We start from the raw sequence: 14,292 nt of genomic DNA on the forward strand, positions 1-14,292 counted from the left end.
TTCAAAGCTGTCTCCTGCCCTTTCACAGGACTCTTGATAGTCTAGAAACTGCAGAACCTGTTGCAGGGACGAGTCCAGGTATTTAAGAATCTGTTCCAGAGTTCGTGAGTGAGTTACATTGTGCGTGATGACATCAAGAATCATTGTGTGACTAATATTTTCCACACTCACGTTTTAATCTACACTGTCCAGAAAGGCCCTGCAATTCAGTCACCCACTGACGGTATGTCTGGCTTTGTTACTTACGGATCCTAAAGAATTTGTAAAGGGTAGTCGCCACTTGAGCTCTGTCATCACAATACCTTGTAAGAGCCTGCAATGGATCCTCATTTTTTATTAGCTCAGGGTGGGATGTGGGAAAGAGTTTGGTGCATAGCTTTTGAATAGTCAATCCCTCTGTGGGCAATAAATACGAATCTCTGTCAATACCTTGTATGTGATGCACTGCGATGTGCGCGTGAACTGTGTGATCTATTCTGTCCAGTCTTCCTTTGTTTCGTCAAACTCACGAATTGGAGGCACATAAGCAAGTGGTGCGGGCAGTGGTGCTGCCGTTGAGTCTGGCGTCTTGTGTGAAGTCTCTGTGAAGCGATTCATCACTTCAAACAGTTGAGCCAGTTTTTGACTCTGAAACTGAATAAATTGTGTTATATCAGCTGCAAGCGGCGCAGCAGGTAATTGCGGCGTTGTAGCGATATTCTACTAAGCATCACAGATACAAATCCAAAAAAAGCAAAAATATCAGAGATGTAAAAAGGTGTGTCCAAAACCAGCAACCACAGAACCTAGTACATAATGAGCACAAGCAAATCAAACACTGGGTACACAAAAGACAAGCAGCCGAAAGAACCCCAGCCCAAAAGACAACTGATCAGGAAGAAGAAAGCCAGAAGACTTTAAGAAGAGCACACAGAGGCCTGATGACTCGTCGCTAGGTATGCGATGTAAAACTTTGTGCAGAACGGTAACGAGAGGTTGACTACAGAGAGGTGTGGTAACTGTCGTCATACGAAAGCTGGATGGGAGCAGAAATGAATAGCAAACAAATTAACACAGTAAACAGTAGATTGACTTAATTGGTATTTCTCCATGTGTACGACGATTCATTATAAATAATTTAGCAAGAAACAGAGTCCAGCTCTCAATGTGAACAAGGATGAGGCTCTCTAAACTAAGTAAGAATGATGATGTCTGTGCCTCGATTAGGAGGCGACTTCGTAGCGTCACATACCGAAGAGGCTCCAAGTGTGAGTGAGCTGTCTGGCTGCCACCTGCCATCCTATATTTCGGCGGCAGAGAGCGCTTGTGGCACAGAGTTGTTGGAGTGGTAGCTCAGTGGGCATGCTGCACTGGGCTCGCTGAATCCCACATGACCGCTATCAGGGTCTGACGAAAACTCGAAATTCCATTATAACTTTAACACCCATGGGGTGGTTCGATTCGTGATACCACTGTAACAGTTCAAAGTGTCTCTGTGGTGTCAAATGATGCACAGATTAGTGTTGAAGGTGCAGTACACCATGCTGCATCATTCCCTTCGCCACATCAAAATTAAACACATAACCAGTTTGTAGGTTCCATACACATCTTTATTACAAACACAGACACAGATCTTTCAAAAGTGACTCAAGCAATTTTCACTAATCAAAACAATGTTCATAAAACCCTATTAATAAAATTTAACTTACATAACTGAATGCTTCATGACTTACATAGGAACTGGCTTCCATATCAAATTCTAAAACTGCTTCCATGGACTGATTTTAATCAATTGCAACAAATTAAAGTATTATCAGATTAATGCATTCTACTAAGTTTCTCTTTAGTGTTACTCAAAGGTACGAGGTTCACATACATAATAGCATATTAAATAGTCTTAACTTGGAGCATTTACAATTTTTTTGTGTTGGAAATTAGTGATGGACGCGAGCAGACCGAAAGGTGCTACGAGGTAGAGGAGATTCACGCACGAGAAGGTAAAATATAGCTATACTCAAATTTGGGCTACAATTAAGCTTACCGAAAACCACAACGCTGCACCGGAAAGATCGAATTGCAGGACACTAACAACATAACCACAGACACCGATACAGGTTCTTAAATTTCCCTTTTCCGCCGTAATACCGCGATCGGAGTTTGCTTGCGTCGACCGCTGCCAATTACCTGAAACATAAACACATCAGCGGCAGAAAACATTCTGGCGCATCACATAGACAAACATATCTGCCCAGCTGGTTATAAATAAACCTTTCATTATACACCGCACCAATGAAGCCAAGTCTGAATAACCTAGATGAGCACTTAAAATTTGATTATCCAATTCTCTAGAACAAAGAAATATAATAATGACATAGGAACAGGAAACAGGAAAATTATTTCGGCCCGCTCTTGAACGTCAGGCACAGACTTACGTACTATTTGGCATGACCTCTAGCTAGGCACAAAGCACGGCTTCATGTCTATTTGTTGTGCGTAGCTAGCACTCCCTTAAGTACCATCAACATATCAGGGTCCCCGACCAAGTACAGTGACAAATAACTGAAACAACGAAGATAGTTTTCAGTGCACTCGGATATTCAATTAACGTGAACAGAACCCACCAAGAAACAATTCGACGACTCCAGTTCGTTCACTTTGAGAAACATGTAACAGACGCGAAGGAAATCTGTCCTTTAAATCTCCAGGAAATCGCAGTCACCATCGGCAGCGGATCTGCATTCAAACGGCGAAACACGCCGCAGCAGCTGCCCACGCTCCTTTCTCGTACCGACTCGGTCACTCGCCAGCGCCACACGTCACTGTAGCTCACACCCGAACGCAAGCCCCTCCAGAGCTTTTTTTTTTTATTTTTTCCTTTATTGTAATTTTAAACACCTATACAGGCGGGCTGTCAGCAGCATAGTACGCTGCTCTTCAGCCTTAAGTGGAACAATAAACATGACAGAGAGGTGATATATACAATACAAAAAACGGCGGGCAAAAAATGGAGATACAAAAAAAAAAAAAAAACAAGAAGCCGTTCACGTTGGACGAAAAAAACACTAACACTTGGAGACACGGCGCACAAAACACGGAGAACGGCGACGGCACATGTGAACAGTTGAGTTGTAACTGCACGAAACACAAAACGATGCACACACACTAAACACTGATGGCGATGATCTCCGGCGCGCGAATGTTCACTGAGCGTGTACGAGTCCGGGGACCTGCCAAGAGAGGAGGTGGAGGAGGAGGAAGGGGAAATGGGAGAGGGGAGAGCAGAGATGCCATGGGCAAAGGAAGGAGGGGGAGGGAGGAAGGGGGAGGGGAAGCCCGAGGGAGAGGGTAGGAGGGAGGGGGGAAAGGAAAGAGAAGGGAAGGGAAAGGGGGGAGGGAGGGGTGCCTAAAGGAAAGGACACAGGAGGTGGGGGGGGAGGATCAAAGTTGATAGGAGGGGTAGATGCAGGGGAGGAGGACATCATCAGGGAGGGGGAGCTGGCGGAAGCCACCTTGGGAGAGGGTAAGGAGGGTTGAGAGATGGAGACCGGGTGGACATGGGAATACAGGCGCGGCAGCGGGCGGGGGTGGGTGAGGATCGGGGTGACGAGCGGGTGAGGAGGGTCGAGTTTACGGGAGATGTACAGGATCCGTATCCTTTCAAGGAAAAGGAGGAGGTGGGGGAAGGGGATGAGATCATACAGGATCCGCGTGGGGGAGGGGAGACGGATGCGATAGGCGAGGCGGAGAGCATGGCGTTCAAGGATTTGGAGGAATTTATAAAAGGGAGGGGGGGCAGAGATCCAAGCCGGATGGGCATAACAAAGGATAGGGCGGATGAGGGATTTATAGGTGTGGAGGATGGTGGAGGGGTCCAGACCCCACGTACGGCCGGAGATGAGCTTGAGGAGACTGAGTCGGGAGCGAGCCTTGGCTTGGATTGTCCGGAGGTGGGGAGTCCAGGAGAGGCGACGGTAGAGGGTGACGCCAAGGTACTTAAGGGTGGCAGTGAGGGCGATAGGACGGCCATAGATGGTGATGTAGAAATCAAGGAGGCGGAAGGAAGGGGTGGTTTTGCCTACAATGATCGCCTGGGTTTTGGAGGGATTGACCTTGAGCAACCACTGGTTGCACCAAGCGGTGAACCGGTCAAGATGGGATTGGAGAAGGTGTTGGGAGCGCTGTAGGGTGGGGGCAAGGGCAAGGAAGGCAGTGTCATCGGCAAACTGGAGAAGGTGGACGGGGGCTGACGGCGGCGGCATGTCCGCCGTGTACAAAAGGTACAGAAGGGGGGAGAGGACGGAGCCTTGGGGCACACCGGCAGAGGGGAAAAAGGTGTAGGAATCTGTGTTATGGACGGTGACATAGGAAGGACGGCGGGAGAGAAAGGAGCCGATCAGACGGACGTAGTTAATGGGAAGGGCGAAGGTTTGGAGCTTGAAGAGGAGACCGGAATGCCATACGCGGTCATATGCACGTTCGAGGTCCAGGGAGAGGAAGATTGCGGAGCGACGGGAATTAAGCTGTTCGGAAAGGAGATGAGTGAGGTGAAGGAGAAGGTCGTCGGAAGAGAAGGACGGCCGAAAGCCTCACTGGGTATCGGGAAGGAGGCGGTGCTGGCGGAGATGCTGGTGGATGCGGCGGGTGAGGTGAGATTCCAGGACCTTGCTGAAGACCGAGGTAAGGCTGATGGAACGGTAGGAGGAGACGGCGGACGGCGGTTTGCCAGGTTTAAGGAACATGAGGATACGGGAGGTTTTCCACAGGTCGGGGTAGTAACCGGTGGACAGGACTACATTGTAGAGCCCGGCCAGGGTGGAGAGGAAAGAGACAGGAGCTTCACGAAGGTGACGGTAGGTGATACGATCGTGACCAGGAGCGGTGTTGCGTTTGGTGCGGAGTGTAGCCATGAGATCCTGTGTAGTGATAGGGGCATTGAGTTCCGTGTGTGCAATGTTGCCCAAGTACTGGAAACCAGGAGCGAGGGGAGGGACGGAGGTGTCAGTTCGATCGCGGATATCCGGGAAGAGGGAGTAATCGAACTGGGGATCATCGGGGACGGAAAATACATCGGAGAGGTAGGAGGCAAAGTGATTGGCCTTACTAAGGGTGTCAGGGAAAGGGTGATCATCATGGAGAAGAGGATAGTAGGGGGAGGGTTTAGTTCCGGTAAGGCGACGGAAGGCTGACCAGAACTTGGACGAGTTGATTGGTAGGGTAGCACCTCCAGAGCGAACGCGTCGCAGTTAAATAGCCATCCGCCAAAGATGCGAAGAAAACAAACAGGAATCGAAAATCGACTCATAACGATCGGGATGACAATCTATGGAGACTTGCGCCAGAAGTGCACCAGCTCACACCAGAGCCACACGCCAATCCCGACGGCCTTCCCCCTCGGTAGTAACACGTGGACCACCAGAGATCAGTCTTTTTGTGACAGTACATTCCGTGAAAACTGCTGCCAGCAATGAACAAGGAACATCCATCTTCTCATAGCCCTCTTACACGAACTCGTACAAACTCAGTCAGGTGGTGATAGTGGTGTATTTGTCATCTTAAAGGCTGTCTTGAATAACTTCAACTCACCACTGCGGTGATGCTGTAAATTGCAAAGTGTACCAAGTCGACTCACCTGGTGGCGAATTTCTTCCTACTCACACGCCTCTTTTAAGTTACTGACATGCAGTTCCCAGCCACAAAAGAGTTACAGAAAAAAACAGTTGTACACACCGTAACCAAAAGTCGCACTAAAACTGTTTTGTCGGTGGAAGGAATAACTACATGAGGAATTTCACTGTATTACGGTAAGCTTGCATACACCACACTAACAAACGTTACTCTAAACAATACAAAGTCTGTAAAGTCCACACGCACACATCATTCGTTACTGTAGCCACTTTATGGTAATTATGAATTATTCTTCACCGAAAGTGTACAAATGGATTGCTTCTCTTTACAATATTTCTCTCAAATGTTACTAAATTCAGCGTCACGTAACAAAATGTTCACGTTAGCGAGTAAGCAACACGCCTCGAGTAATTTTGTAATTTGAAATGTCACTAAAAGTTCGGATTTTCACACTGTGCTTTAAATCAAACTTCCTTCTACACTTTACGGTCACTTCTCAAACATCCTGGTCCGTAAATATCTCAATATTAATAACTTTCAACTGAAAACATTTCAACAGGTGTGGTCACTATGAGATCCAAAGAAGCTTCTAGTTCCCCAGAAAACGCGTGAATATGATAATTTCTTGTTGGCAGAGAAACTGTACAGCCAACCGGAAACCAGCATCAAGCCCGTTCAGTCCCAGACAGATATACAGAAGTAATCAAAATTTGTCACTGAATCTGAATAGTAAATTAACATAAACAAATTTTGGAAACCCAAAAGTATAAAATTAACTCCCTCTTAACGAAACTACTTGACCGAAATCATAATTTAGTTTCCCCAGTAGCATCAACTGACGAAATAGTTTACGACAAATTCCGCGGTACGACTGAATAACACACGTCATTCTCGAATACTTCTCAAGTGACCAGTTACTTCAACGTATCGTATAAAAACTTTACATAAAACAGTATTTCACACTCACACATTCATTCACTCTCATAACCAAGCACAGCTATAGTAGTAATTAATAAATAATTAGAAAGTTGGACAGAATTGGAAATAAAAATTGACAATATTTTGACTTCATTTCAAACAGTACCAGTCAGGCAGTGACCACTAGTGTATCGCATAGAAACGAAATATACAACGGCATCTGACGTCACCTCTCCCGCTCGTCAGTCATACTGCAAGCCTGCTCACACATTTTCAATTTCAATACGCACGATGTAGAGGCGCTACGTCTCACATTCCCTTTAATTACGAAGACTTCTTTCTTGAAAATAAAAATTTTGAGTAATTAAACTTCAACACTGGGCCATTTTCAAAACCAAAATATGATATACTGTATTTCTCGTATTTCAGATTTGTTAGTTCTAAAACTAACGTATTCTATGCTTTGGCCAAATTATATTGCTCCCAAATACATAAATTGGATTTTTCATACAAAATTAGTTTTTTCACACAACAATGACACTACTAATTCCTTAGAATTTTACAATATTTATGAAATTTTCCTTCCTCGCTTTCGACAGTGTCTCTGTATCTTAAACTCTCTCCTGCATTAAATTTGGCACTTCGTTAGCGTCAAAATTTTTTTAACTTGTTTCTCCTATTTTAGGTTACCCACGTATATTGCGTTCATAACAGTTGACCTTCAGCTACAGTCCAGGCTTCCGTTAGAAGCCCATAGTTCCTGAAACCAGGATTTCGTCTGAGCCTACAAATAACAGTTACACCTTCCTGAAAGGAATACTTATTACATATGTTACTTAATTACAATTTGCCATTAAACTGAATTAACGGAAATTTTAAGTAGCTTCTTATTGTGGCACTCAATTAAATTTATTAGAAACCTTTAGTAATTAAATCGTAATATTTCAAAACTTCAGCAAACTGTGGTAGCTGATGAAAGTGCTTTGTTTATTTACTTAGCTAACAGAAATATTTACAGTAAGTAGATTCCAGCTGTTTCAGAACTGACTTACTTGCTCTAGTACAAATCATTCTTGTATAATATTTACAACATAACATGACATAGCTACCACTGCTCTTCACAGTTTATAACACTGTCACATGTCTTGTAGCCTACTTAGGCCAGAATGCCTCTAAAATACCTCACAATAAATTTTTTGATCTAATTCAGAAAGAAATTACACCAAGAATCATGAAATTATTTTACAAAGTTCTTCATATGACTTTCTTTCAGTCTTTCTCTCTTACACTTGGTTTTAGTTGTGTTAGGATAACTACTCAATGTTCCCAGTAAAACTCTACTCTATCGAACTACTCAGTTTATTTCAATTAGCAACATCCAGTAAAATTTCCGTCAACATTCCGAAATCTGTTAATCACATTTCATCATACCAACAGGCTCTTCTACAATCAGCACTTTATTCCTTCATTAGTTGCTTTCCCCACTAACCACATTCTATAATCACTTCAAATTATATTAACTCTTCCCTCCACAGTTAAACATTTCTCTCTCTTTTTAACCTTCAGCAGTACAAGACGCCTGCTGCTTCTACTTTACTATAGACGTGAAAAATGTTAAAGATTATAGACCAAAGTTCAGAATGGCAGAAGAGGATGATCGACGACACGAAATGAAATTGAAGTAGCATTGTCAATAACTCGAGTACTTGGCAGTCGTCCCTTGCCTAGCATTACAAAGAGTGCAATTCCCTTTGAAGTATTTTCACCAATTCCTTTTATCTGTCTGATACTTTCAGCATTACAAAACACACAACTTTCAAGGGACCATTTCTGAATCTACTTTCCCTGGCTATCCAGTTACTAGAATCCAGTTCTCTCTTCATCTTACTTTCACATGGTTAGGCAAAATAAATGTGCCTGTTTAACACTTACATTCATACCACATTCAACAGAACTTTCCCCATTAGGCTACATTTCATTGCATACAGCTTCAGCTATCACAACATCAACACCTTTTTCCTCTACATGAATCTCTCTTGCTTTCTTGAAGTAAGCACCCTTTTGCTCATTACCATTTCGACCACAACATATTACACAGGAGCCACTGCCAGTTCATTCTAAACTTCCACCTCATCGTTTGATTCCTACAAAAAACACTAGCTTCAGGCGCTACTGCCTGTACTCAGTAACCACTGACTTTCACTGAAGTAGACTCCACATTATTTCATTCAATATTATTACTGTTGCCCATTATTCCAGTCACCACAGTACACATTCATTTCACTAAATTCCAAAGTAGACTCTAATTTATCATCCATAATTGATATCAGAACTTTATTACTTCCAAATATAGCTTGCATGCAGAACACTGATCCTCAGCATACAAAATTATGCTAGAACAAAATTATTTCTCCTCCTATTTTGCAAGAATTTTTTATGCGCGAAATGTCAGATATTAAAAGTGTAGAACTGTACCACAGATTCCTTTTGCAAAACACCTAATCCACAGAATTTGTGGTCACATCAAAAAGGATAGACATCGTATAGAAAAGAGTGAAACAAAATTTGAAGAGCGCAGTGGGAATAGAACGCAGATAGGAAAGAGCTAGAATATAGCGCACCAGAAAATGAGAATGAATACAACCCATCTAGGTAAGGCACCAGTCGCCAAGTGGTATGCCTACCGAAGTCAGCAGACCCCCTACCTCATTTTACTCTTACTGTTTGGCAACGCATCTAATCACTTTTGCCTAGTAACACAAATATCACTGCCACTGTCAGGTAAACACTGCACTTCCTCCCCTTGTACCTCTAACTCAATTACAGGTTGGCCTCTCTTATTCCCACTATTACTGACTTCAGATTCATCCAGAAAATTGTGAACAACTTTCCTTCTTTCAAAACCTTCCCCATGCCTAGAGATTAGACAGATATTTGTAGGATTATTTTCACTATTTATTCTCTGAGTACCCATCAATATGTCCACTAATGACAGATGAAAACAGCATGACATATCACCTTTTCTTCCTGAGCCTCCTCCGGTCCATTACTTAATTGACCCCTACTATGGACATCCTCAGTATGCACTTCCACCCTTACTACAAACAAATTCTCATCAATAACCTCCACAATATTTCCCCTGTTTAAATCCTGCAGTTCTTTACTATCTGTGCTCTCCCCTTCTTCGTGAAAAGATTGCTCGTCTATTACACTGCACAAATTTCCCTGTTGATCTGAACCTGTGCCATCATCTGTACACACATATCAAATCCTCATTGGTGCAGTGTTCACTTCCTCTGTTCCTATTCAAAAGGTCATCTAACCCATCATTAATTACATGTGTTTTGAGGTTATTACCCTCATTCGTACTGCCCAAGTAATTACTTCCTAATTCAGTCACTCCTTCATTACACCTCATAAAATGAGTTGCTAACGATTTTAAACTACCATTTGCCGTCCTGCAAAAGCCAACAATTTCAAGGACGGGTCTAGTTTCCCATCCTCCGTGATTCTGCGCTGTCTCCCGCTCGCACATCCCTCTGTTGTCTGTTTCGGACATCACTATCGTCATTTGCTAGTAGAGATCGCGATGTATTAGCATGTCCGGACTCGGAGTTAGTTTGCCTATCTGCCGTAACATGGCGCCGGCCCCTAGCGCTTGTATCTCTTCCATTACCTTGAGACACACCCACTCTGTTTACAGTTATATTCTGTCTAGGTTCCGCATTATTCGGAAGCATGCACCTCCTCCGGCATTAGTTTCTCTACTCATTCCAGATAATTAACAGATTCATTGATAACGTCCCTGGGAGCAGCCATTATTTTGTTGCACCAGTTCATAGGTAACTTCCCATCTAAACCCATTATAATCTTATCTGGCTCTAATTTATTAGTGAGACACGGTAAATTAGTAACCCACTTTAAAACAAATCTTTTCACACTCTCCTTTCTTAGATTAAACTTTTCCCCAGCCCAGATATTGTTTTGCAGTTCCACATGCTTTTGGTTACCGCAATATTCTGTGAAAAGGCATCTTTAAACTCTTCCCACGTGTCGCATCGCTCAGTAGCATTCACACTCCCGGTCCTAGCTTCCCCCATAAATTTTGACGAAATAAATCCGATGTTTTGCCTATCGGTCCACAATCTTGGTAACACATTTTCAAAATCATTCCAAATTTCCTTTGGGTGTACAAGTCCAGCCGCATCAAAACGTAATAACCGTCTCTTAGTAATGTGAAAACTACGTGGTTATCAGATTATCACTCTCAATGTTGAGAGCATCTAGTATATTACGTTCTACTTTAGTTCGTCTGTTATCATGTTCATGCAATTGATTGGCTACCACCCCCACCTGACTAGTCAAATGATCCACGTTAGTTTCTACTTCTTCCACACGGTCAGACAAAACCTTTACGGCTTTTAAAAAATTTTCAATTTCTTCATTGATTTTACTACTTAAAATTGCTGCTCACTTTGACATACAGCTATTTTATGCTCTACTCTCTGAACATTTTCTTAAATCTGACATACTTTTTGCTTGCTTTCGTTAGCTATACCTTGTATAGTCCTATTAATGCCATTCTTACATCATCTGAGGATATCTTACAACTTTCCCCAACTTGAGAAATTTTAACTTCGACCTTTTCATCAAAACCTTCAATTCTTCTCGTCACATTTCTTTTAGATCAGCAGCTTGGTTTTTTAACTTAGTATCAATATCAACTGTGAAGTGATTAAGCTCATCAGCTAAATCTTTTATAGTACCAGACTGCTGTTTGAGCTCTGTACCTAAATTTATATTTGCTTCATTAATGCTAAGCATGGTACCAGACTGCTGTTTAAGCTCATTAGCTAATTCTTTTTATGCTAAGCATTAATGCTGCTAACACCTCCTTTACACTTTCCTGTTCCGCCTGCTTTATTTTCGACATATCAAGTTTAGCATCTACCTCTCTTGCCTTCTGTTCATTTAGGTTACTTTGGCTCATATCAAAAAATTCAGCATCACTAAAATCACTCACTTCATAGCAATTATGAATTATTCTTCGAAAGTGTACAAACGGATTGTTTCTCTTTAGGATATCCCGCTCAAATGTTGCTATAATCAGTGTCACGTAACAAAATGTTCACTTTCACGAGTAAGCAACACGCCACGAGGAATTTTGTTATTTAAAATGTCACTAAAAGTTCGGAATTTCACACTGTGCTTTAAATCGAAACCTCCTCCACACATTATGGCCACTTCTCAAACATTTTAGTACATAAACATCACAGTATTAAAAACTTTCATCGGAACACATTTCAGAAGGTCGGATCACTATGAGATCCAAGTCCCAACTCTACTCATCTGTCTGCACCAAAGAAGCTTCTAGTTCCCCAGAAATCGCGTGAATATGCTAATTTCTTGTTGGCAGAGAAGCTTAACGGCCAATCGGAAAACAGCATCGAGCCCATTCAATCCCAGGCATATATACAGAACCAATCAAAATTTGTCACAGAATCAGAAAAGTGAAATAGCTTAAATACATTTTGAAGACCGAGAATTATAAAATTAACTCCCTTTTAACAAAACTACTTGACCGAAATCATAATTTCGTTTCCCCAGTACCATAAACTGACGAAGTAATTTATGAAAAGTTCCGCGGTGTGGATGAATTACACATACGTCACTCTCGAACTCTCCTAACATGAGCAGTTATTCCAACATATAGTATAAAAACCCTACATAAAACAGTACGTCACACTCACACATTCATTCACTCTTATGTCTGAGCCCAACTGTAGTAGTAATTAACAAACAATTATACAATTAAGAAAACAGGACCGGTTCATAAAATTTACAATATCTTGACTTCATTCAAATAGTCTCCGTCACCTAGTGACCTCTAGCAGATGTATAGAAACTACATATACATGGCATCTGACGATACCTGTCCTGCGCGTGACTCATATACCGCTAGGCTGTTCACCGATTTCCAAGCTACGCCTCACTACGTCCAGTCTCAAAGGTAAGTAACGCTCAAGACCGTTAAAGCGTCTGTTTAAAGCAAATCTTATTTGCATCTTCATAGTGCCGCTGCTAGCACCATTCTTATGCGACTGGAGTGAAAATTGAATAGACGTCATCTTTCAGATAATGAAACACGCCCACCAACTATCGTTTATGACTCACAAATCGCTCTTTGATTTGCGATTATTTTTTTCGTCAGTGTAGTACTCCAAATGTTATCCATGAAAAGTGCAAAGTTGCCGCACCCAGAAAACTTTGGCGCACGAAATTTAAATTTTTTAGAGTTCATTTCAGCCATTGCCATAAAGTAGAACCCAGCTTGGTCAAAGTGCTAATCTGTTGGCAGTACTGCTGACATCACGACAACAATCACGCCCGACGATTATGAAACACCCGTAACGAGCGAAGTGCATAGAAGAGTTGACGCTGCAACACAGTGTGACCAAGAGTGAAGAAACAACTTGTAGCTTGGAGCACTTGCATGCTGCTAAAAACGCACACGTACTTAGCCAGGAAAAGCGGATGATGAGTAATGTGGAAGAAACCCATTCGTCTCCCCCTCTTTCCCCCAGGAACACTATGTCAGAAGTGCAGCAATAGGTGTATAAATAATAGAGCCTAGACCCTCAAACATCATAGAAGAGGTAAAATAATTGTTTTCAGCCTTAAACCGTGGTTCTACATTTTCTACTTATACTCATCTAGGTCCCAGCATTTCTGGTGATACATTATCTTCACTCTCCCTCCCAGCACGTATTTCAGAGGTCACAGACATGTTTTGTAGACACTAATCTGATGAATTTATTTATGGAATAATATCATGATACTTGATGTAAATATTGCGCTTCTTAATGTAAACACTGCAAATTTTTGTCTTGCTGCCTTGTCGGTACATTTCTGCAGATATTTTAGACTATTGTGACATATCAAACTTTTAACATTTTTAATCATTGAGATTTCTCTTGATGGTAGAAAGCAACAAGGACATAGCCGAGCAGTAGGTTTTGGTCACTTTTTCAGGGTTTTGCACAATGGTATTTGAAGCAAAATTCATTTTCTGAAACTAAATATTTCTGATTAATAGTTTTTAGCAAAGCTCAGATGATCTACGTTGTAATTGACCTTCTCGAGTCAATGATAGGTAAATTATTAGCCTGTTATTAGAGGAGAGAGGACGTACACTATGCAGTGTGCGTTTCTTAAAAATTTTATCTAGGTCCCAGTCATTTGCAATAATTGTCATTTTTTATACATTCCTAGTGATACATTATCTTCACTGGAGAATGCGACCTGATATGATTTTAATGCGTCATTTTAGTATTACTGCTTATCTTTGGCCCTGAAGCCATTTTAATGTATGTAAGAGGTGTACTTACGTACACACTTGTCTGAAACATACATAGAAATCATGTTACTTGACACCATTCTGTGCATCACACTAATAATATTGCACTGATTAAATACAGAGATATTCACATGTCTTCTTGGAAACGATATGTATCGCGCGCCTTTTTACATATCATTTTAACGCTGAACTCCGATTGGTGAGAGAGCGGTATAAAGCGCAGTTGAGGTAGTTGCCCCGTCTTGAAGTAATTTTGTTGCCACTGTTGTAACTTTGAGCACAGCTCAGATGGGCTACGTTGTAATTGACCCTCTCATGTTAATGATAGGTGAAGTACTAGTCAGTGATTGGAGGAGTGGGGATGTATATGATACATTGTGCAGTGTGTGTTTACTTAAAAATCTGGAAAATAA

This window comes from Schistocerca americana, chromosome X (genome assembly GCF_021461395.2).
Source record: "Schistocerca americana isolate TAMUIC-IGC-003095 chromosome X, iqSchAmer2.1, whole genome shotgun sequence".
NCBI lineage: Eukaryota > Metazoa > Arthropoda > Insecta > Orthoptera > Acrididae > Schistocerca > Schistocerca americana.